This window comes from Sus scrofa, chromosome 5 (assembly GCF_054392235.1).
Source record: "Sus scrofa isolate SSC_HxYL_T2T_F1_AM1 chromosome 5, Sscrofa_HxYL_maternal_Yorkshire_Landrace_v2.0, whole genome shotgun sequence".
Taxonomy (NCBI): domain Eukaryota; kingdom Metazoa; phylum Chordata; class Mammalia; order Artiodactyla; family Suidae; genus Sus; species Sus scrofa.
Window position 1 is genome coordinate 85,775,406 of NC_139387.1, and position 22,174 is coordinate 85,797,579.

General features: G+C 39.3%; 1 protein-coding gene and 1 long non-coding RNA gene across 8 annotated transcripts in view; one reads left to right on the forward strand and one right to left on the reverse strand.

Moving 5' to 3' along the window:
- Positions 1-14,806, reverse strand: part of OR10AD5 (olfactory receptor family 10 subfamily AD member 5) — a 125,522-nt gene extending 110,716 nt beyond the window's left edge. For all 5 annotated transcript variants that reach the window (XR_014804148.1, XR_014804149.1, XR_014804150.1 and 2 more), the window contains exons 1-2: positions 14,532-14,806; positions 12,439-12,521 (exon numbers count right to left, since the gene is read on the reverse strand). The gene's annotated coding sequence lies outside the window, so the exon portion shown is untranslated. The remainder of the gene's footprint in view (positions 1-12,438; positions 12,522-14,531) is intronic.
- Positions 14,807-14,911: 105 nt separating this feature from the next.
- Positions 14,912-22,174, forward strand: part of LOC146403501 (uncharacterized) — a 161,200-nt gene continuing 153,937 nt past the window's right edge. For all 3 annotated transcript variants that reach the window (XR_014804157.1, XR_014804158.1, XR_014804156.1), the window contains exons 1-2: positions 14,912-15,229; positions 15,637-15,741. This is a non-coding gene — a long non-coding RNA (uncharacterized LOC146403501). The remainder of the gene's footprint in view (positions 15,230-15,636; positions 15,742-22,174) is intronic.

Genomic DNA, 22,174 nt, shown 5'->3' on the forward strand with positions numbered 1-22,174 from the left:
AAGAGGTGAATGCCAAATGGAAGGTAAGAAGTTTTAAGGAAAGTCAAGAGTGAAGAGAAGGGGCAGAGACTTTCTATTGTCATAGACTTCCCCTTAATGATTAATCACTGCTCAATTATTTCTAGTAAATTTTTAATAATTCTTTTTCTAGTCATAGGCCATTCTCTCTGATTTACAGAAAATGAAAGTCAGCTCTTGCTTCATGAAAAAAAGCTAGGACAAATCATTATCCAGTGAAACAATATCTCACCAGGTCTCTTGTTTGAGGCCCTCTTAGTTCTGATTGAGAAATTTTGTTCTTGCATTCTTTTTGGAAGAAAGACATCCCTAAGTCTTGACATGCTGCCACATTTATGGGCTCCCTCCTTTATCCATCCATTAGGGGGCAGTGAAGATTGGGCTTCTAGACCACCATATTCTCTAGAACTTTAAATATTTGGCATTCAGCCTCATACTCAAAGAGCATCTACTGTGCTCAAGCCACTCTTTTAGATGCAGATCTAAAATGAAGATTTAAAATGAAGCAATGAAGAAGACAGACAAGTCCCTTGCTCTTGAAGAATGAAGAAGACAGACAAGTCAATGAAGAAGACATACAAGTCCCTTGGACTGTAGATTTTAGAGGAAGGGGAAGTTAACGATCAAATCAATAAGTAAACACATAGGATATTATTCAGCTAATAATAAATGTTATACTGGAGTTCCCGTCGTGGCGCAGTGGTTAACGAATCCGACCAGGAACCATGAGGTTGCGGGTTCGATCCCTGCCCTTGCTCAGTGGGTTAACAATCCGGCGTTGCTGTGAGCTGTGGTGTAGGTTGCAGATGCGGCTCGGATCCTGCATTGCTGTGGCTCTGGTGTAGGCCGGTGGCTACAGCTCCAATTGGACCCCTAGCCTGGGAATCTCCATATGCCGTGGGAGCGGCCCAAAAAATAGCAAAAAAAAAAAAAAAAAAAAAAATTTTATACTACTTTAGACGGTGTGGTCAGGGAATGACCTGAGACAAGAATGATGTGAAGGAGCAAATACGAAGATTTTGGAACAGAGGGTTATAGGCAGAAAGAATAGAGAGCTTAGTGAGTTCACAGAAAGACTAGAGTGATGGAGCAGGGTGAGCAAAACGGAGAGAAGTGGCACAGGTGGCCAGGGGACAGTTCATGGATTGCAGGTTAGGGAAAAAATACCATTGGTAAAAAATACCATTGTGTTCTACCACAGCCTTATGAAGTATTCCCATTTAACAGATGAGAAAACTCAGAGAAGTAACATGTCAGATTTAACAATAGAGCTGGGACTTGAATATAGGCTTTTCTAAGGCCAAAGCCTCTGGTTCTTTCTATTTTTCATGACAGGGGTCATCAGTTAATTAGGAATTCAATTTCTAAAGGTATTTAGAAAGCAAAGAATGAAATCTTCTAACTCCATCATTTCAGAGGTGGGTTTAGAATTGAAAATAATAATCATTATGAGGAGGAGAAATGGAATGGAAGAGATAGTATAGTTTAGGCAGGACTGTATGATATAATTGAATATGTCCACTTTACCAGTTTCACAGGTCCCAGCCTCCTTGTCCCTGGGAATTCAAAAAGGTAATCCTCCCAACCTGAAGCTCAAAGGAAGGATAAGCTCTCTTTGTACAGCTAAGCTACACAACATATTCCCTACAAGCAGGAGACTTCCATTTATCTAGGAGGAAAGGCCAGATTCTAAAATCACTTTCCTTGACACTGCCTACCGGGCCTTTATCCATCCTCAGGGGTGTGAGAAGCTTACCTCCATACTCCATTGGCTCACTTGGAGGTAAATCACTGGAGGGAGAGCCCTGGGTACTCATTTCAATGTTTTTGCTATATAGTAGTGGAATCTCGGACAGGGCCTTTTATCTCTCAGTTTCAGAAGTGAGAGAGCTGGCCAAGACTTACTGCCAAGCAATAGACAAGGACAGACCCATAAGGCCTCTGGCCCACACCATATATGCCTTCCTTCCAAGTCTCTAACTCATAATGGGTAGTCACTTTTGTTCCCAGAGTCTTTTACCATGTTAGATTCACTGAACACCATTATCTACTAGCTTCTTTGTGCCGAGTACTATGCTGAGCTTCTTCACATATTTGGGGCCTTTCAGTTGGCACTCTCAGGGAGAAAGAAACAAAAACTAAACTCCCACCTCCTTCCCATTATAATGCTTAGATGAACAAAATAAAAGTCCTAGTCAGATTCTGGAACCCTCAGCAGTTTCAAGGAAAGAGAGTGAAAGAGAAAGTAGGGTCTGTTCTTCAAAAGGGTTAGATTTAGGAGGCTTCCAAATTCTACTCCAGATTATCTATAGCTGTCCTCTCACCCACTTATTATTCTTCTATATCTCATTAATAAGGAGCACAAAAGCCTTTCCCTTCAGAGGCAGATGATTACAACAGCATCTTGAGGCTTAGCAGCCTCTTAAGCTCCATCTCAGGCACAAGACAAAAGAAGCCCTGAGACTACACTTCCAAGAAGATACTGCTCCACTCAGGTCTTCCAAGTCAGTCAAGCTTTTTTGAGGAGGGGCTGCATATCCTGACGTTAGCCCCAGATTCTACACACCCCCTCCCAGAACCTCCACACCCTTCCCTCCCGCCCCCCACTGGATTACTAGACATACTAGACCCATCTAGCCTTCAGAGTACCGGAAAGGGGTGAGCAACAACCAGGGACCTGTTGGCTTTTACCCACTTCAGGTGCCTGTTATTTCTCCACCTCCTCATTTGGTGGCCCCAGGACTCCATATGGTCCCCCTTTCGATGCCTGTTGTCCCTTGAAGAGGAGACCTCACTGCATACGTCCTCTCAGCTTAGGGCAAAAAGAAGGAAATTATTCATGCAGCCTGCATAATTTTAGCTTTAAGTATAGTAGGTGGGGAGAAATTTGTTAGCAGGAGTGAGATATGCACTCAATTTCTTATCCAATCCTAAGGTACAACTGCTATGGCAGGCCTGAAAAACCCGCTCCATTACCATGGCAACCAAAATAGCCCAAGGACAAAAATTTTTTTCTTCCATTCTCAAATCAACAAACACTGGTATTAGCCCTTCCAATAAGATCTCCCCCTTGTTCTCTAGGAGACAAAGTAAAGAGGACAGTCAATCATTAATATTTATTAAACTCCTGTGTAGGCAACATATTAGCCAAGGAGGTAAAACAATAAGTGAAACGCTCTCCTTGCTCTGGAGCAAACTATTCTAAGACAAAAGCGATAATTGCTGTGATGTGTGGTATGGAAACAGAGCTCAAAGACTCCTAACACAGTCTGTTGAAATGGAGGAGGAAAGAGACAAGGAAAGCAGTCCAGAGAAAGTGATGGGTGTGATTAAACCCCCACGTGTCCGAGATTTGGAAAGAACTTTAGCTCTCATTGTTTGCACACAAAATTAAAGTCCAAGTGGATTAAAGACCTAAACATAAAAAGTAAAAGTATTAAAAGATAATATAGGATACTATTTTTATGATTTAAGGCAAAAAACAAGTCACAAAACTAAGAAGTCATAAAGGAGACAATCGATAAAACTGATAAAATTAGAAACTAATCAGTAACAGAAAATACCATAAGCAAGGTTAAGAGACAAGAGAAAGACAAGGGAAAAATGTGTGTGTCATGCATGAGAGCAATCAAGATTTAGAAATCTTCCCACCAGCCAAAAGTACCAGGAAACCAATGGTAGGTAAATGGAATTGGGTCTAATACTTGTAACAAGAAGGACTGCACACCATGGGGAACCTGTGGGACATTTCAGTAAGAGCGGGTTAAGAAGGGATTGTTTTGTGATTTAGGCTTGTGATAGGTTTGGGGAGAGTCTGTCAGAAGTCAGGGCAAGTCTATGATTGGGTATCTTAATTATTATCTAGGAAGTGAGAAGAATCAAATGGAGCAAAAGCTATAATTGGTAAAGCAGCAATAGGCCCTCCTGTTACTTGGAGAAGGGGATGTTTGGTCCTTTTTTTGTGATTTGTACAGTGTTCTTGTTTTTAATCTGTGCTCAGACATGATTACACTGTGGCTAAATGTTTGTCTTGCTCCATCAGAGTCACAGAATAACCTTGTCTAATTTTGGAGTTCTCTGTAGTTGTTTATGATAAGTTGTTTAGGTACTAGTTGCAGGCTAGCTCCTCATATCTGATACCTGCTGTTTTTGTTCTTTGTAGAATTACAAATCAGTGACAAAACAATAAACAACCCAATAAAACATTAGGGAAAGATAGGAGCAACAACTCACAAAAGAAGAAATAAAAATGGGTAATTAAACACATGAAAAGATGCTCAGCTACACTAATAGAAAAATACAAATTAAAATAGTAAAACACTGTTGGTGTTAATTTAAATTTGTCCAGTTTTTTTGGAGGGTAATTTGATTATATATACCAGACTATATGAATATACCTTTCAAACAAGAATTACATTTCTTGAAATCTCTCCTAGCGAATTATATGCACATGTACACAAAGAAGAATATAAAGGATATTTATTATAGTATGTTTATAAAAGTAAAAACTGGAAAACCTAAATAACTGACAAGGAGAATATTAAATAAACTCCAGAATATTACACAGTAGTTTAAGTTTGATCTAAACCTGTTATATAATTTAAAAAAACTGAAAGTCAATATGTCTCTAAGTAGCAACAAAGGAACATAATTATGACATAATGTTTAATAAAGTAGCACTCATAATTATATGTGATTCTGTTTTTAAAAACACTTTCTAAAGGAAAAGAACATTTAGAAAATACTTCTAAATATGAATAGTATAATATTTTGATGGTGGGACTATGGGTAATCATTTCCCTTCTTCTTAATTTTCAGTATTTCTAAACTGTGATTTATTAGCATGCATTTTTCTTCAGAATGAATAACAACATTAACAAATGTAGCAGCCTCCATTATGTCAGCAGGTACTAATCCACTAATCTACCCTAGCTGGCCTGGCTAAAAGATTGTCAGAACTCCCAAGCCACCCCCCCCAATCCCTTTGCACCACAGGGGGAGCTCCTCTGTTACCCATTTTAAAATTACTGGAGAGGCTTCCAAGAAGAGTCTGGCTACTCTTTTTTTTTTGGCCACACCTGGGTATGCAGAAATTCCTGGGTCAGGGATCGAATCCACACCATAGCAGCCCCGAGCTGCTGCAGTGACACTGTTGGATGCTTAAACTGCTGCACCACAGGAGAACTTCGGAGTCTGGCTACTCTTATGCACAGGTGCTACCATGTTCTAAGCTGATTTAGTGATCTTGTTGACATGTTAGTACTGCTTTTAAAAGCTTTTATTTTTAATTACCAAGCATCAGGTCCTCTTATTTTATTGCTGAGCCTTACCTGAAACCTTGGTTTAATTCCGAGTTTCTCCAGAAAGGGTCAAGGACTGGGTGAGAGTGCAGGGATGAAGTCAGAGGAAAATGTGTAATATACTTATAAATCTATTCGTGATAAAATATTTAAAACTTTCTTGGGGAGTTCCCATCGTGGCACATTGGTTAACGAATCCGACTAGGAACCATGAGGTTTCAGGTTCGATCCCTGGCCTCGCTTAGTGAGTTAAGGATCTGGTATTGCCATGAGCTGTGGTGTGGGTCACAGACACAGCTCGGATCCCGCGTTGCTGTGGCTCTGGTGTAGGCCGGTGGCTACAGCTCCGATTAGACCCCTAGCCTGGGAACCTCCATGTGCCACGGGAGCAGCTCGAGAAAAGGCAAAATGACAAAAAAAAAAAAAAAAAAAAAAAAAAATTAAAACTTTCTATAGGCTTCACTTTCACTTTCATATTTTTACTTTTTCTGGAATATCTCCTTTTATTAACTCAAATTCAAAATGCTCAAAACTAAATATATTATTTCCTCTCAGAATAACTATTATTTAATAATTAACACAGAACTTTGAAAATAATGGGATCAAACTCTAGATCTTTTAAAATTATGACAAAAGGGTATTCCACAAATTGCAGATCTCATCTAGTAAATCCACCATCAAGAAGAAGGGAATTAAAAATATAATCAAGAAGCAAGTACAAGGAGGTCCAACTGGTAAAGAGGAGTTAGAGCAGGATTTACACATATCTCAAGGTTATGGTGTGATAAGGATTGGGCCTCAAGTGAAACTGCCACATAGACTTTGAACTGGTTTTAAAGAGAGGGATAAGAGTGGGGGCTTCAGTGACTTTGCTGAAGTTCACTATATAACATTGTGATGACAGGTAAACTTGATGATAGAAAGCTTAAGAGCATACTCAAGAGTTTAGATCCAATTAGAAGATATAAACAAAGTAGCGCTGCTGTAATATGACTGGACCCAAACAATGTTCTAATTATATTGCTGGTACAACTCTAATGGGTGAGATAAAATCAGCAGTTTCATCTGAGTAAAAGGATATTCTCATATCTTTATGAGAATAGTAATAGTGATAAATAAAAGAACCAACTTTTTGTGTGCTTAATGTTTGTTGTAAAGCTATGATCAATGCTTTACATTCATTCATTTAACCAATATTTATTGAGTACCTGGTATGTATTAGTAGGCACTGTGCTAGTTAAGAATAGGGTGGTTAAAAAGTTGGACAAGATTCTTGCTCTCATTGGGCTTATTTTCTAGTATATCTCATGAGTTTTCCTGTATAATCCTTCCAACAATATCTCATAAGTACTACTGAACCTATTTTATAGATGAGGTTACCTGAGGAACAGAGGAATAACTTTCTAAAAATCACAAGGCTAGCAAGTGTCAGAGTCAAGAAATAAACCTAGGTAATCTGACCCCAAGGTCACCTTAAAACCTTTATGATGATCATGGTTAATGATAGAGGCAAATAAAATATTTCTATCTACATATATGTCAAGGACTTTTTTTTTCCCCCAGCTGCACCACAGCATACAGAATTTCCCAGGCCAGGGATCAAGAATCCAGATTGAATCTGAGCTGGAGCTGTGACCTATACCATAGCTACAGCAGAGGATGGATAAAGCTGGATCTTAACTGCTGCGCCATAGTAGGAATTCATTAAGGACTTTGTATACTGCTCAAAATGCAGTATCCTTTGAAGAGGGAATGATGTTCCCAACCATAACTTAAAAGGAAAAATTATTCTTGGGTCTAAGACCAATTAGACAGCCCTCCAACATTTATTTGTGATAGCTGAATTTTAGAGTTCAAAACTAAGAGCAAAGCAAAATTACCTTATACAATTTTTTTTTCTTTTTTTTTTTTTAGGGAATATGGAAGTTCCCAGGTTTGGGGTCAAATCAGAGCTGTAGCTGCCAGCCTATGCCACAGCCACACCAACATCAGATCTGAGCTACATCTTTGACCTACACCAGAGCTCACATCAATCAATGATGGATCTTTTAACCCACTGAGCGAGGCTAGGGATCAAACCTGAGTCCTCATGGATACTACTTGGGTTCGTTATTGCTGTGCCACAGTGGAAACTCCAAAATTACCTTATATAATTTTTGAATGAGAAACATCAAATGAGGTGAGAAAGAAAAAAAAAAAAAAACTACCCTTAGTATCTAGGAACTGATTTGATATAGCTAAGCTATGTTGTCCTGGGACATAAAACAATCTCACAAGAATATACAATTCAGATAAGATTATTCTATAACCCCACAAAATGCCAAATATTTCCCTGTCACCTAAATGAATGACTGCTATCTCTTTACCATTATAGCTTTATCTTTGTTCTAGTCTGCTCTCCCTATAGATAAAATTTATTGCGATATCCAATTATAGTGTTGCCCTTGCTTTTTGACACCACCAAATCTAGAAAGTCTGCTTCCTTAAACTCTTCCCAAAATTATCCAATCAAAGTCTAAATCCCAGAATAAGTTCTAACATCCTTTTACTGAGACACCACAGACCTTCCCATGGTATGTTCTCTCTTGCTACAATGAGTAATAGACTCAACTTATTTAACTGCTGGTGTTCTGTAGCTTTTGGCTGAAGGACATTAACAGCATAAATATAAAAGTAACTGCTGAGGAAAAAAAGACATTTCAAGAATAGGCATTATAATTAATTTAAATATTAATTAATTATAATTAATATTTAAATTTTAATTAGGAAAGTTAAATCAACTAAATCCTCCATTTCTGAAGTATTTAGGTTGAAGTTTTACTATTGTAAATAAAATTCAGACTGCGTTTTTTTTGTTTTTTTTTTGTTTTTTTGTCTTTTTGCTATTTCTTGGGCCGCTCCCGCGGCATATGGAGGCTCCTAGGCTAGGGGTCCAATTGGAGCTGTAGCCACCGGCCTACACCAGAGCCACAGCAACGCGGGATCCGAGCCACGTCTGCAACCTACACCACAGCTCACGGCAACACCGGATCGTTAACCCACTGAGCAAGGGCAGGGATCGAACCCGCAACCTCATGGTTCCTAGTTAACCACTGCGCCACGACGGGAACTCCCCCAGACTGCATTTTTACTGAGTAGGTGATTTCTCCTATACTCTAATTCGAAACTTTAGATAAATGCTATTTAATTTCTATTTAAAAAAGTAACTGGTAATAAATTCTGCTAAACATTTATTGAGCCTTTATTATATGCAAGGTAATGTATTAGGTTCTAGGCAGTATTTGTGCCAAGGAGCTTATAATCTGCTGAGGTATAAATAAGCACACCAATGAGGCACAGAATTCTTGAATTTTAAGCAGAAGCAAAGGTTATATTATATTGAGGGAATCAGGACAATTTCATGAAGAGGTGGATTCTGAGACTAGTTCCAAAGTTGAAGAGGATTTATGATTTCTACATATGGAAATTAGAGGATATTAAGGGCTAAAATAAAAGACTTATATTTGCTTTCTTAATTGATAACATTGTATACAAAGTACTAAGTGCTCTAGAAATATTAGCCTTATTTATTCCTCAAAATGTCTATATTTTATAGATGAAACTGGGAGAGGTTAAGTCACATGCCCCAAGGTCACACAGCAAATAAGTGACAGAGCCATGGCTCAAACTCAAGTCTGCTTGACTCCAAGGTCTATCCTCTTAACCATTACAACAGTGCAAGTCAGGCTTTGTGGGTCATGGCAACTCTGCCTTGATGTCCTCCAGTGTTGACCTAACAGCTACAATTTAAACCACTTATGTACTGAACTCAGTTAGTTGTTAAAAAGAAGCAAGCAAGCAAACAAATCAAACAACAGGAAGAAAAAGAAGTTGGCCAGTCTGGATAAGAATATTGTAATTATTTAATACATGGAAGAGTTCTAGATATTTGAGGATACCAGTAACCAAGGAACTTTCCTTTTTTTTTTGTCTTTTTGTCATTTTCTAGGGCTGCACCCACAGCATATGGAGGTTCCCAGGCTAGGGGTCTAATCGCAGCTGTAGCCGCAGACCTACGCCACAGCCACAGCAACCCGGGATCCGAGCCGTGTCTGCGACCTACACCACAGCTCACGGCAACGCTGGATCTTTAACCCACTGAGTGAGGCCAGGGATCGAACACAACCTCTTGGTTCCTAGTCAGATTCATTAACCACTGAGCCATGACACGAACTCCCCAAGGTACTTTTAAAGACAAATATTCTACTTAATTTACACTGACCAGAGAAAGGTCCAATACAGTTTACCCACTAATAATCAATGTCTACTCTAATTGGAAGGGCTCTTCATGGGAAGAAATGGATCTCTAGGGAGGGTGGCCAGGGAAATAATTTACTTTTGAAGGAAGCAGATTTCAACAAAGTGACCAGAAAATGTTGGTTCATGAGATACATCAGAATTATGAAAGAGAAAAGTGGTATAATTTCAGGTCAGAGAAGTGATTCGGAACACTTTCAATGTATAATAGATTTTAACTTGGGAGATAAAGTTTGTAAATGGTGTTAAATATTTAAGGGAATTTAATGTGTCACTAAATCTAAAAAGAAACTAACCTTTATGACAAAGACTCAGTCGAATTTAAAGTTTATAACTTTATTGTTAAAAATTAAAACATATGTCATTGTGTTACCTTTCCCTAATACACACACAGGCAAGTGTCCCTCAGACATCAAAACCCCTTAAAACTAGGTGCGTAATAGGTGGCGGGAAAATTTAGCATCTTCCTAGGTACTTTTTGCCCTTAATGTGTAATGTCTCTCTTGAGACTGTAATATTAATTATGTTAATTCAACATCAATTAAATAATTACACAAATTAAATAATTACACAAACTATATGACTTAATATGACTAGCATATGTAGACAACAATATGAACCAGTACTTTACAGACTACAACGAGCAAAATCCTGGTGAAGAACTTTGTCACTCACTCCAAAAACCCTTTCTATTAGCCCTGTCCCTAGCATAATCTTCTTTGTATCTCCATATGTAACCACTATCTTGACTTATAGTAATCACCACTTGCTTTTCAAAATAATAGTTTTATCACTCAAATTTGCATCCCTAGTCACTACAGTTTGGTCTTGTACATTTAAAAAACTATTTGATGTCATTCATTTAGGTCTCTTTTAATCTTTGGAGCTGCTGTCTGTATCTTTTTTCCTTACAATGTATATGCTGACAACCCAGGCCCATTTGCCTTACAGTTTCACATAATTTAGATTTTGCTGATTGTATACTCATGTCTAATCTCACATGTTCCTTTATCTTCTACACTTGCTGCAAATTAGCAGATAGGTCTAGAGACTCAAACTCAGGTTTGATCTGAATATTAAAGATATACGTAGTAATTGGCAAGACTATAGAAGGCAAATGATTCCAGCTGTTTCTTTGTAATGTTAGTAGCCACTGATGCTTCATGTATATATCTCTTAATTCACTGAGAGTTGAGAAATGACGATATTATTTCAGGTTTTTTCCATGTCTTAATTGGAATACTTTTTTTTTTTAAAGTTGATTTTATTTATTTATTTATTTATTATTATTTTTTGTCTTTTTGCTATTTCTTGGGCCGCTCCCGCGGCATATGGAGGTTCCCAGGCTAGGGGTCGAATCGGAGCTGTAGCTGCCAGCCTACGCCAGAGCCACAGCAACGCTGGATCCGAGCCGCGTCTGCAACCTACACCACAGCTCAGGGCAACGCTGGATCGTTAACCCACTGAGCAAGGGCAGGGACCGAACCTGCAACCTCATGGTTCCTAGTCAGATTCCTTAACCACTGCGCCACCACGGGAACTCCTGGAATACTTTTATATAAAGAGATTTCATCTAATAGCTGGTTATGCAGTGTACAGTTCATATGGGAAAGGCCAGATAAATGCTTGATCCTTTCATTTACCAGCATTCAAGATAGTGAACTGGTTTCCTATTATTTTTGTGAGTGACTAGTTCTTTTTAAAACAGCATTATGAACTCATGGATTTAAACATATTTGATTGCTTTCAATCTATGTTATTTCTTGTCTTTGTTGACTCTCAAATGATTCCTTCTTTGGCTTGTATAGCACCTTCAAGTGGGCTCCTTAGTATATTTTTGACATTTTGACATGACCCTAGTAGTCTCTGAGAGCCTCCTAATTATCTTGTGTGTCAAGCTGTTCCAAGCTTATCTCATACATTTCCTGCTCCAGACTTAGAATTGGCTACTTTTCTAAGAAGCCCTGGTTTCTTCTAACATGAAAAGGTGTTTCAAGACTATAATATAGATGCTAAGGATGCTCACTGCTTATTGTGTTTTGCTTTTTTCCTCTTGCTCATTGTTTTTAGGTATTTTTGGTGAACACAGCAGTTATGGGTATTTACATATACAAAAGTATCGTATGATTTCATACTATTTTTTTCCAGTTCAAATTCAAGACTGCAGAGTTTTTAACTCTTTTGGTATTACAACTGTAACATCTCCTTTCTTCTACATTAATAATCCTGATTATTATTAAGGATGAAGATATGATAAAATTAGACAATCTCATAACTACTCATTTGTTTTGTTCCACATCAATACTAAAACTACTACCATAATGATTATTGGAAACACTAAACATTTTGGGCATATGCTGTCAGCTTAGTTTTATCTGTTTTAAACCTCACACATATTCATGTCTCTTTTTTCACTCTACATAATGTCTGTGAGAGTCACACTAATAAGGTTTTTTCCATTGTTATCTAATGTTCCACTGTATAATTCATTAAAAATTATATAATTACTTCAAAAAAATGTATCTGGCTTAAGTACAGTGACCATTTATCACACATGACAGAGGTCCAAGAATCTGGCCTCAGGACCACACAGTTTGTGCTCTGACTCTTTAAATTGGGCTCCAGATACCAAGCAGTGTGTTAATATCAACTGCATTTCATTTTCATGAACTCCATTTTCACTTATCATTCCTATTTCATCTCTGGGCTAAAGTAAAGAAATAGAGATATCCTACAGATTCAAGCCTTGGTCAAATCAATTATAACTGATGTAGTACAAATTTCCATAACCTTATTTCAGCACTAAGCCCATAGGAAGCCATACCTTCATGAAGAGAATCACAGTATTAGGAAGAAGGACTTTGAAAATCAACCATTTCTAGGATGTCAAGCCAGTGGTCTCCAAACCTGTAGGAGTTCACAAACAATTTTCAGTATTTCAAATGTTCTCATAGAAATCCTAGAGCTACCTAAGTCTGTGCATGCTAAATAAAATCTTGTTTCTTTTCTTTTGGCTGACATACAAACTCAAGGTGGCAATCATGGTTATCTTCTGCTAATCAGAAACAAAAGCGTCTTTAATAAGAAACAGAAAACAAATAGTTTCTTAATAAATGTGTACTTTACCAGACAAAAATCTTTCAAAACATGAGACCCGAAAAGGAAAAATAGTAACAAATTAGGGTTCTTCTTGATGGTCTCACTGCTGTAGTCCAACCTGTCCATTTTGAGAATACTGAGGCTTAAAAAAGGTGAAATTATATGCCCAAAGTTACTCTCTGAGGGAACGCAGTTCAGCAAAGGTAGTTAACAAATTTTTTTTACTGTGTTAAAAAAACACATAGGTGTTCCCTGGTGGCCCAGTGGTTAAGCACTTGGCATTGTTACTGCTGTGGCTTGGGTTCGACCCCTGGCCCAGGAAATTCTGCATGCCTCAGGTGTGTCCAAATAAATAAATAAATAAAAATACACATAACATAGAGTTTACCATCTTAAGTATGGAGTAGGTGTGGCTGAAATTAGTGAAAAGGCTCAAAAGGTGCAAATTTCAGAGTTCCTGCTGTGGCTCAGTGGTTACAAACCCGACTAATATCCATGAGGACGAAGGTTCAATCCCTGGCCTCACTCAGTGGGTTAAAGATCCAGTGGTGCTGTAAGCTGTGGTGAAGGTCAAAGACAGCTTGAATCCGGCGTTGCTGTGTCTGTGGTGTAGGCCAGCGGCTACAGCTCCATTGGACCCCTAGCCTGGGAACCTCCTTATGCCGCCAGTGCGGCCCTAAAAAGACAAAGGAAAAAAGCAAATTAAATAAAATTTAAAAAGGTGCAAATTTCCAGGTATAAAATAAGTCATGGGGATGTAATGTACAGCATGGTGACTAGATTTAATAATATTGTATTACATATTTGAAAGTTGCTAGGAGAGTAGATATTAAAAGTTCTCATCATAAGAAAAAATATTTAGGAGTTCCCGTCGTGGCGCAGTGGTTAACGAATCCGACTAGGAACCATGAGGTTGCGGGTTCGGTCCCTGCCTTTGTTCAGTGGGTTAACGATCCGGCGTTGCCGTGAGCTGTGGTATAGGTTGCAGACGCGGCTCGGATCCCGCGTTGCTGTGGCTCTGGCGTAGGCCGGTGGCTACAGCTCCGATTCAACCCCTAGCCTGGGAACCTCCATATGCCGAGGGAGCGGCCCAAGAAATAGCAACAACAACAAAAGACAAAAAGACAAAAAAAAAAAAAAGACAAAAAAAATTTAATAATTATATATGGTGACATGTGGAAACTACACTGTGATTTCACAATATATACAAATACCAAATCATTATGTTGTACACCTGAAACTAATGTAATGCTGTGTTAACTACACAAAAACAAACAACACGCAAGTTGTTAGGCCTCATCCTAAACCTACAGAATCAGAAACTCTGGAGTAGAATCCAGCAATCTGTTTAAGAAGCTCTTCAACTGCTTCTGATATGCAGAGCCAAAGTTTGAGAATTAGTTCCCACCATAACAAAAACAAAAAAGGAAATTCTCTTAAAGATATTTATATTTACAAGTTTCTTGTTTATCATTTATACATTTTCAAAGGCATTAGCAAGCAGTATTACTGGCAGTTCATTTCAATAACACAGCTGGTCAAAAACTTCCTGATGGGCAGGGGAATGAAGTAAGGAGAAAGCCAAAGTGCGCAAGGCCAGAACAAACATGCTAAAAGGAAAGCCGCCGGGAGGAAAAAACATCAAAAAACAGAGGAAACACGGGAAGGGAGAGGGTACTTTTTGCTAATTAGTCAGAAATGTCTATGCGCTGGAGAAAGCCTGTCCTGTGGCTCCGTCCATGCCATCCATTCTGACTAAAATGCCTTACTTCCTATTTTCTGCCCACCCCGGTCTTCTGAGAAGCAATTCTTCCTCACCTCAGGAGTCTCCGCACCTCAGGAGTCTCCTCAGCAGTCCACTTGGGCAGCGTGGTCTTCCCCCAACCTCGCAGACATAACCCTGGTTCTAGGCTCTTAGGCCTTACCCTAACAGACACTTTTCACCCCTTAACTATTTGTCTCTTTTTGCTCCAGGTAGTCCCTCGCCTCACGTGCTGTTTGCCAGCAGTTACCAATTTCCTTTCCAACACAAGCGCCTGCTTCTGAGGGGCTTCCTCCCTCCCACCTGCGGCGGGGGAAGGCGGGAACACAGCAAGGGCGGGGCCAGGGGAACGCCGCTCTCATTGGCCAAAGTTTGCTTCCGCCACCGCAAGGGCTCCTGGGAGGAGAAGCCTAGCCCCTGGGCTTCGCTGCTCCTGGGCTCCTGGTTTTCCCGCCCTCAAGGCACAGGCGTTACCTTCCCCTGTTAGAGCTCTGGGAAGCTCTGCCCTGTCTCTAAGGATTTACTGGGAAGCATCATTTTAATGTGGCTCCTCTGATCTCCTGAGGGCCCCCGCAACCTCCCTGGCGGGGCCTTCTGCCTCCATCACTCAGAGACTTCTTTACTTCTGGAGGTGGGAGAGAATAAGACTTTTTGAAAATGGTTTTTAGAAGACCAGGTAATGGAGGTTTGATGAAGATGCAAGTTCCCCAGGAATGAAAGAGGCAGATGGGGATCCATTACGTGCCCAGTGCAGGTAAAGTGAAAGAGAGGAAGGTAGAATAAGCAGGGAGAGTGTTGCCCATTACATTTTCTTTGGGAAAATTACCCTTTCTTTTATGGATTGTAAATCCCTACTTGTTGTGAACAATTCAGGAGCAATCCTCCTTGGAGTATTATTTGGGCATTCCTGCCTTACCCTTAATTTTCTCTTTCTAAAAAAGGCCTGCCCCAATTTCAGTGTGGATGCTCCTTTGGGGATACTCACACTGTTATTTGTCTGTTGCACTTTTTGTATTTGTCACATTCTTTACAATGCACCTATATTAATGAATCAGAAAAATAGGATATAAGTATTATTTGAAAGGAAAAGTAACTATTGAAGTTCAGAGGCTGCAGACAGGGCAGAATTAGTTTATCTAACATATTGTTTCAATTTTTTAGGACTCAGGGGGTCTTCTTAAACCTTATCCAACTGCAGACACAAAGAGACTTGGTACCTGTATCTTAAGGATCTTAAGGCAACTGAATCCTGGAAAAAGGACACAGGTGAGGAGTGTATGAAGAATGGCTAGAAAAAAACTAGTGGATTAGGAAGAAGGAGCAGCTGTGTCTGAGAGTTTGTAAAGTGCCAGAATAGTTCTCAGCAAACTAGGCACTTTACCTATAGTCTGGGCCTTTTCTTCTGGAACGTCATATTTTAAGATTCTGGTATATGAGATGAAGGAAACTGGATCCTCTTCTGGAAAATTAAGGCTTTTGGATACTAATCCTGAAACCTAACTTTTTTCCCCCCTAATCCTTAACATACTTTCTTCTCTCCTAAAGTTTGATAGAAGCCCTAGAGGTTTTTTACCCATTTAAAAAATAGTTAAAAATTAAATTATAACTTTATTCTTTTGATGGTTGAAGGAGGCAGCATATAAGAAAGTGGGGCAGGAACTAGGAAGGGGAATGTTTCCCAAGCATCCAATAAGGGAAACTGGAAATGAGTGGCAAAGAAAGTGCATCTCCGTTTTCTCAAAATTTAAGAAAGGTGGAAACTGTTAGGCCAAGAGAAATCCAGTGTAAGAGGAAAAACTTGCCAGATATTTTAGCATAGTGAAAACTTTGGGTTAGTTTTAAGTTGGAGTTATCCCTTGAGGTGTTAGATTATTACATCTGTTGTTTTAGGAAAGCAGTCTAGTTGTTGAGGGACAAAACTACTTCTGGTGGTGGTGGGGGTATGGGTTGAACTGTGAGATTTGTTCCTAGCACTTGCTGTCATTTCGTGTCAGTTTATGCTAGATAAATGCTTCTCTAGGAGTTCCTGCCATGGTGCAGTGGATTAAGAAACACAGTGTAGTGGCTTGGATAATTGTGGAGGTACCGGTTCCATCCCTCACCAGGCACAGTGGGTTAAGGATCTGAAGTTGTCACAGCTGAGGCATCATTCACAGCTGTGGCTCAGTTTCAGTCCCTGGCCAGGGAACTTCCATGTGCCATGGGTGTGGCCATGGAATTAAAAAAAAAAAAATGCTTTTCTGGAGTTCCTGTTGTGGCACAGTGAAACGAAGCCGATTAGTATCCATGAGGATGCAGGTTTCATCCCTGGCCTAGCTTGGTGGGTCGGGGATCCAACATTGTCATGAGCTGTGGTCACAGACACGCCTCAGATCCAACTTGCTGTGGCTGTGGTGTAGGCCAGCAGCTGTAGCTCTGATTCGACTCCTAGCCTGGGAACTTCCATATGCCTCGGGTATGGCCCTAAAAAGCAAATAAATACATAAAAAATAAATGAATATAATTCTATGTTTTTAATAGTATAAATTCTGAATCAATTTAAGTGCTTTGTAAAGTTAGCTCTTGAATCTGTTTATTTTGTAGCTGGCTTGCAGTTTATAATGTTGGTAAATAATCCAGATTTCTAACCTCGGTCCACAGGTTTACATATTTATTTCTTTTAGAATTTGTAGAGAAGGCTGCACATCTTTTTAACATTTGTGTATATTAGTGTCAAAGGAGACTTTTTGGTATAATACTTAGCTGTAAAAATAATTTCAAAACTCTTACATTTATTGAGTTTGTTCCCAGGAGACCAAGGGTATATATATATATATATATATATGTGTGTGTGTGTGTGTATGTGTGTGTGAGTGTGAAGGGGGGGCAGGGCACAGAACTATGCATGAGCGTCTGTGCTTCCAGCACATGCCTCATCATCTCATAATTTCACTTACAAAACACAAACTCAAAAATAAAATTAAGAATTTTAAGATGGCAGTCTCAGTATTAAACCTCAAGCATGGAGCCCTGTGTGACCGCATTAGTCACATGCCTGAGAAGCTAGTGCTGCTAATTACATTAGAGAAATTTTCTCCAGTGTAAAAGAGGAGGAGTACACATTCCTTACGTATTCCTGTTGTGTCATCTATCTTGCGCAAAATAGAAGGCTCATTCACACTGATGACATTCAAAGTTTTATTGTGATGTATCTATGGTTTCTTTATCCATTTGGATTTTACTGTACTTCTTGGATCTGTAAATTTATACTTTTCACCAAATTTGGGAAGTTTTCAACCATTGTTTTTTCAAATATGTATTTATATGTATGTATTTTTTTTTTCTGCTTCAATCTCTTTCTCCTCTCCCTGTGGAACTTCTGTGTAAATGTGCCAATAAATTGGTCCTTTTGATACTGTCCTACAGGTCTCTATTCTTTTCACTCTGTTTTCCTTCTCTAATTTAAATTGAACACAGGCATACCTAAGAGATACTTGAGGGTTCAGTTCCAGACCACCGCAATAAAGCAAATATCACATTAACATAAGTCAGGAGAGAGTTTTGTTTCCTAGTGCATATAAAATTTATGTTTACACCGCACTGTAGTCTTATTAAGTGTGCAGTAGCATTGTACATACCTTAATTATAAATGCCTTCGTAGTAACACCAGAGGTCACTGATCACAGATCACCATAGCTAATATAATTATGAAAAAGTTTGAGATTTTACAAGAATTACCAAAATGTGATACAGAGACTTGAAGTGAGCAAATGCTATTGGAAAAATGATGTCAGTAGACTTGCTTGACTTAGGGTTTCCACAAACTTAAATTTATACGAAATGCACTGTGAAGTTCAAAAAAGTGAAGTGCAATAAAACAAAGTATCTTCAAGGTCAGTGACTTCTGTCATCTCCATTCTGTTATGAGTCTCCCTAGTGAATTTTAAAATTTCTTTTACTGAAGTTTTTCATTCTAAAATTTGTTTCTTTTGGAATTCCTGTTGTGGCTCCGTGGTAACGAACCTGGCTGGTGTCAGTGAGGACTCAGATTCAATCCCTGGCCTTGCTTAGTGGGTTAAGGATCCAGCATTGCCTTGATCTGTGGTGTAGTTCACAGACGCAGCTGGGATCCAGCCTGACTGTGGCTGTGGCATAGACTGGCAGCTACAGCTCTGATTCAGCCCTTAGCCTGGGAAATTCCATATGCCCCAAGTGCATCCCTAAAAAAAAAAAAAATAGCTTGTTTTTAAATAACTTCTCTTTATTTTCTGAGACTGTCTATCTTTCCAGTCATTTCAGTAGCCCTAACTTCTTGGAGCATGGTTATAACAGCTGTTTTAAAGTCCTGGATAATTCTGACACAGGTCATCTTGCAATGAGCATCTGTTGGTTGCCTTTTCTTTTGGGAATTGCTTAGCTTTTCTACTTAGTATGTTGAGTAATTTTGGATCCTATCCTGGACATTTTGAATATTATGTTATGAGACTCTGGGTCTTATTTAAATCTTCTGGAAAATATTGATTTATTTTTTTTTCATCAGGCAGTTAACCTGGTTATGTTTTGATCGCATGTCTTAGCTTGTTTTCTGTGGGCCGTGGTTCAGCTTTTAATTTTGTTTTCAAAACTTTTGCATTGGTATTCTCTTCTTTTTGCGGTGTTTTTGTTTTTTTTTTTGTTTGTTTGTTTTTTTTTTTTTTTTTTTGGCACCTGTGCCTGCCACATGTGGAAGTTCCCTGGCCAGGGAATCGAATCCACACCACAGCAACTACTCAGGCTGCTGCTTGACAATGCTGGATCCTTAACCTGTTGTACCACAAGGGAACTCCTGGTCTTCTCTTTTTGTGCACCCCCTCAGCAGCCAGTATGAAACCAGGAGAGGGTAGTCTTCAGTGTAATGAGGTATTTATTTAGAGCTTTTGCCCTGCTGATTCCAGTCAGTTTCACAAATGTGGTTAGGAGGTGAGATCAAACTCCATACTCAAGTTTTAATGTTCTCTTTCTCCAGCTTCCTTGATCCTCTGCTTACTTTCTGGCTCCCAGGGCTTCCCGTTCCAGGTCTTCTGGCTAGAAAACCAGGATATTACCTTCCTTTCACTGTTGCCAGGGTTCTGCTATGCAGAATCTGCCACTGCCACGCAGTGGGGAGCAAGAGTGATTCTACCTCTTTACTGGCACTTGCCAGCTATGGAGTAGTAGGAGGAAACAGGGCTTTGCCCTTCGCAGACCACCTTACTGCTGATGGGGAGAGAGAGGGACCTGGTTTCTTTGCTGATACCTCTTTGGTGTAGATGAGGGAGAGTCTGTAGAGCTCTGACCACACTCCCTGCTGGTGGGGGAGAGAAGGAGTGCTGCTTGCTTGCTCATAATTAACTGGAATAGGATGGGTGAAAATCAGTCGAATTCCATCCCAGGGTCCTCCCTCTCCCATTTCCCAGTCCCTGCAGCTAGAGAGTAGATTTTTCTTGTTTTTGTTTTGTTTTGTTTTTCCTGTCTGGGTCATTGGCAGTTCAGGTTTTCAGGCTGCTCCAGTGTCCAGGGTGGGATACATATCAGACAAAACAGAAAACCCAAGCAACTTACAGCTACATTGTCTCTTAAGTCCTGAGATCCTGAATATCATCTTTCTGCTTTTACGTACTTTTCAGAGTCTTCTGGTAGTTGTTTTATGTGTTGTAGTCCAAGATTTTTAGTTGTAGGAAAGGTTGAGTGGAGAGTGATTAATCAGCCTTTTTTGGAAATAGACATCTCATACCCCTGTGTTGTTATTAAAAAATAACCTTTTGTTACTTTATTACTTCGATAGGTCAAAAATTCTAACTTTTTTGTATTTTTAGTATGATTGAGGGTAGAGCTTGTTTTTCTTATGTTAACCATTGTTTTCACTTACACATTGCTTAATTTTGTGATTTACTCTTAATTTTGGAGTAACCCCTAGGCTTAAAAAAAAAAGATGTTTTCCTCGGTTTGCTTTTTTTACTTTTAATTTTTTAATGTACAAAATTTAAAGATTTTTATATAATCATCTCTTAGAAATTTTCTCTGTGATTCATTGCTTTTATCCTTAGAAAATATTTCTTCTTCCTAAAGTCAGATAAATACTCATATAAATATTTCCCTGCTTTCATTTTTTGTGTTTAACTCATTGATCCATCTTAAATTTGTTACTATGTGGTCAAACACGAATATTCTGTTTAAAAAATTTACAGTTTTTAACTGTTATATCCTATATATTTCTCATTAAAAGTTACTCCTAACTTGTTAAAAATTAGGTCTAATGACAAACAGATAAAATCTCCAAGGTCTTTGTTAAAAATATAAAGTAATTTTGAGTATTGGACTTTATTTTAAAGGTAGAAATTTGTTTTTCAAGTTGAATGTAGTGAACAGCCCATTGTTGCAAAATTCCTCTGTTAAGAAAGTTCTTTTTCAGTCTGGTCCAGTCAGGAGACACAGTAATTTAAACAGAAAATTAATATAAAGAATTTTATTTTATTTTTTGTCTTTTTTTAGGCCTGCACCCAGTGATGCATTATGACAGTGGGCATCAAGGGCCTGAAATAAAATTTTTTTTCAGTTCTTCCTTTTCATCTTTCACTTTCACTTTTTTTTTTATTTTTTATTTTTATTTATTTATTTTTTTGGTCTTTTTGTCTTTGTTGTTGTTGTTGCTATTTCTTGGGCCACTCCCACGGCATATGGAAGTTCCTAGGCTAGGGGTCAAATCAGAGCTGTTGCCACCGGCCTACACCACAGCCACAGCAATGCCAGATCCAAGCTGTGTCTGCCACCTACACCACAGCTCACGGCAATGCCGGATCCTCAACCCACTGAGCGAGGCCAGGGATCGAACCTGCAACCTCATGGTTCCTATTCAGATTTGTTTCTGTTGCGCCATTATGGGAACTCCCAATATAAAGAATTTTAAAGCAGTTATAGGAGAGTAACAAGGAAGGACAAATTTGACATAGGGGTTCAGCTCATGTAGCCTTTTCCTGTTTGCCATCAGCTGGAGACATTTTTGGGACAAAAAGCAATCAGCCCAAGCAGGAGGGACCTGACAGGAAGGTGGTGGGGTGGTGTGCAGTTCACTCTCTGCCTCAGTAATGCCTAGATCCCAACATGCCTTTCTTTCCTCCCCAAGAGCCAAGTCATATCAATTTGGGCAATTGGCTGAAGGTGAGGTAACTTACAAGTTTGACTCCTGGACTGAGATTCCACAATTTGGTGCCTGGCAGTTGTCACCTGTGGAACATGTAGGTGGCAACCGGCACAGGCCTTAGAGAGTAGTGAGGCATGGCCTGAGGTGAGGGAGGCATATGCAGAGAGTGGAGGGTGAAATAGAGGTGGGGACATTCTGTCATCATCTTTGTAGCTTAAAGTGCTAGTCCACTTGGGTGGTGCCCACAAGCCATGTAGAAACAGGCAGCAGGCTGGATTTGGCCTACGGGCCCCAGTTTTCCCACATCTGCTCCAGAAACTTGGTGAAGGGGAGGGCAGAGACAACCAGAACCATAGAGGAAAACCCTTCGCTCCTGTCTTGTCTCTCCAGTGCCCTCTACTGACAAAGCTTAACATCATGCCAGCTGGAAAAAGAAAAATATTTGGAAGGTCCAGGTCCATTTTCACGTGTCTGGCAAGAAAGGGTGAATTGGGTGATGAGAGGCGATAAACTGGTAACTGGCATAGCCAGTGTGGTAGAAGTTATAGTGGGAAAAGGAGG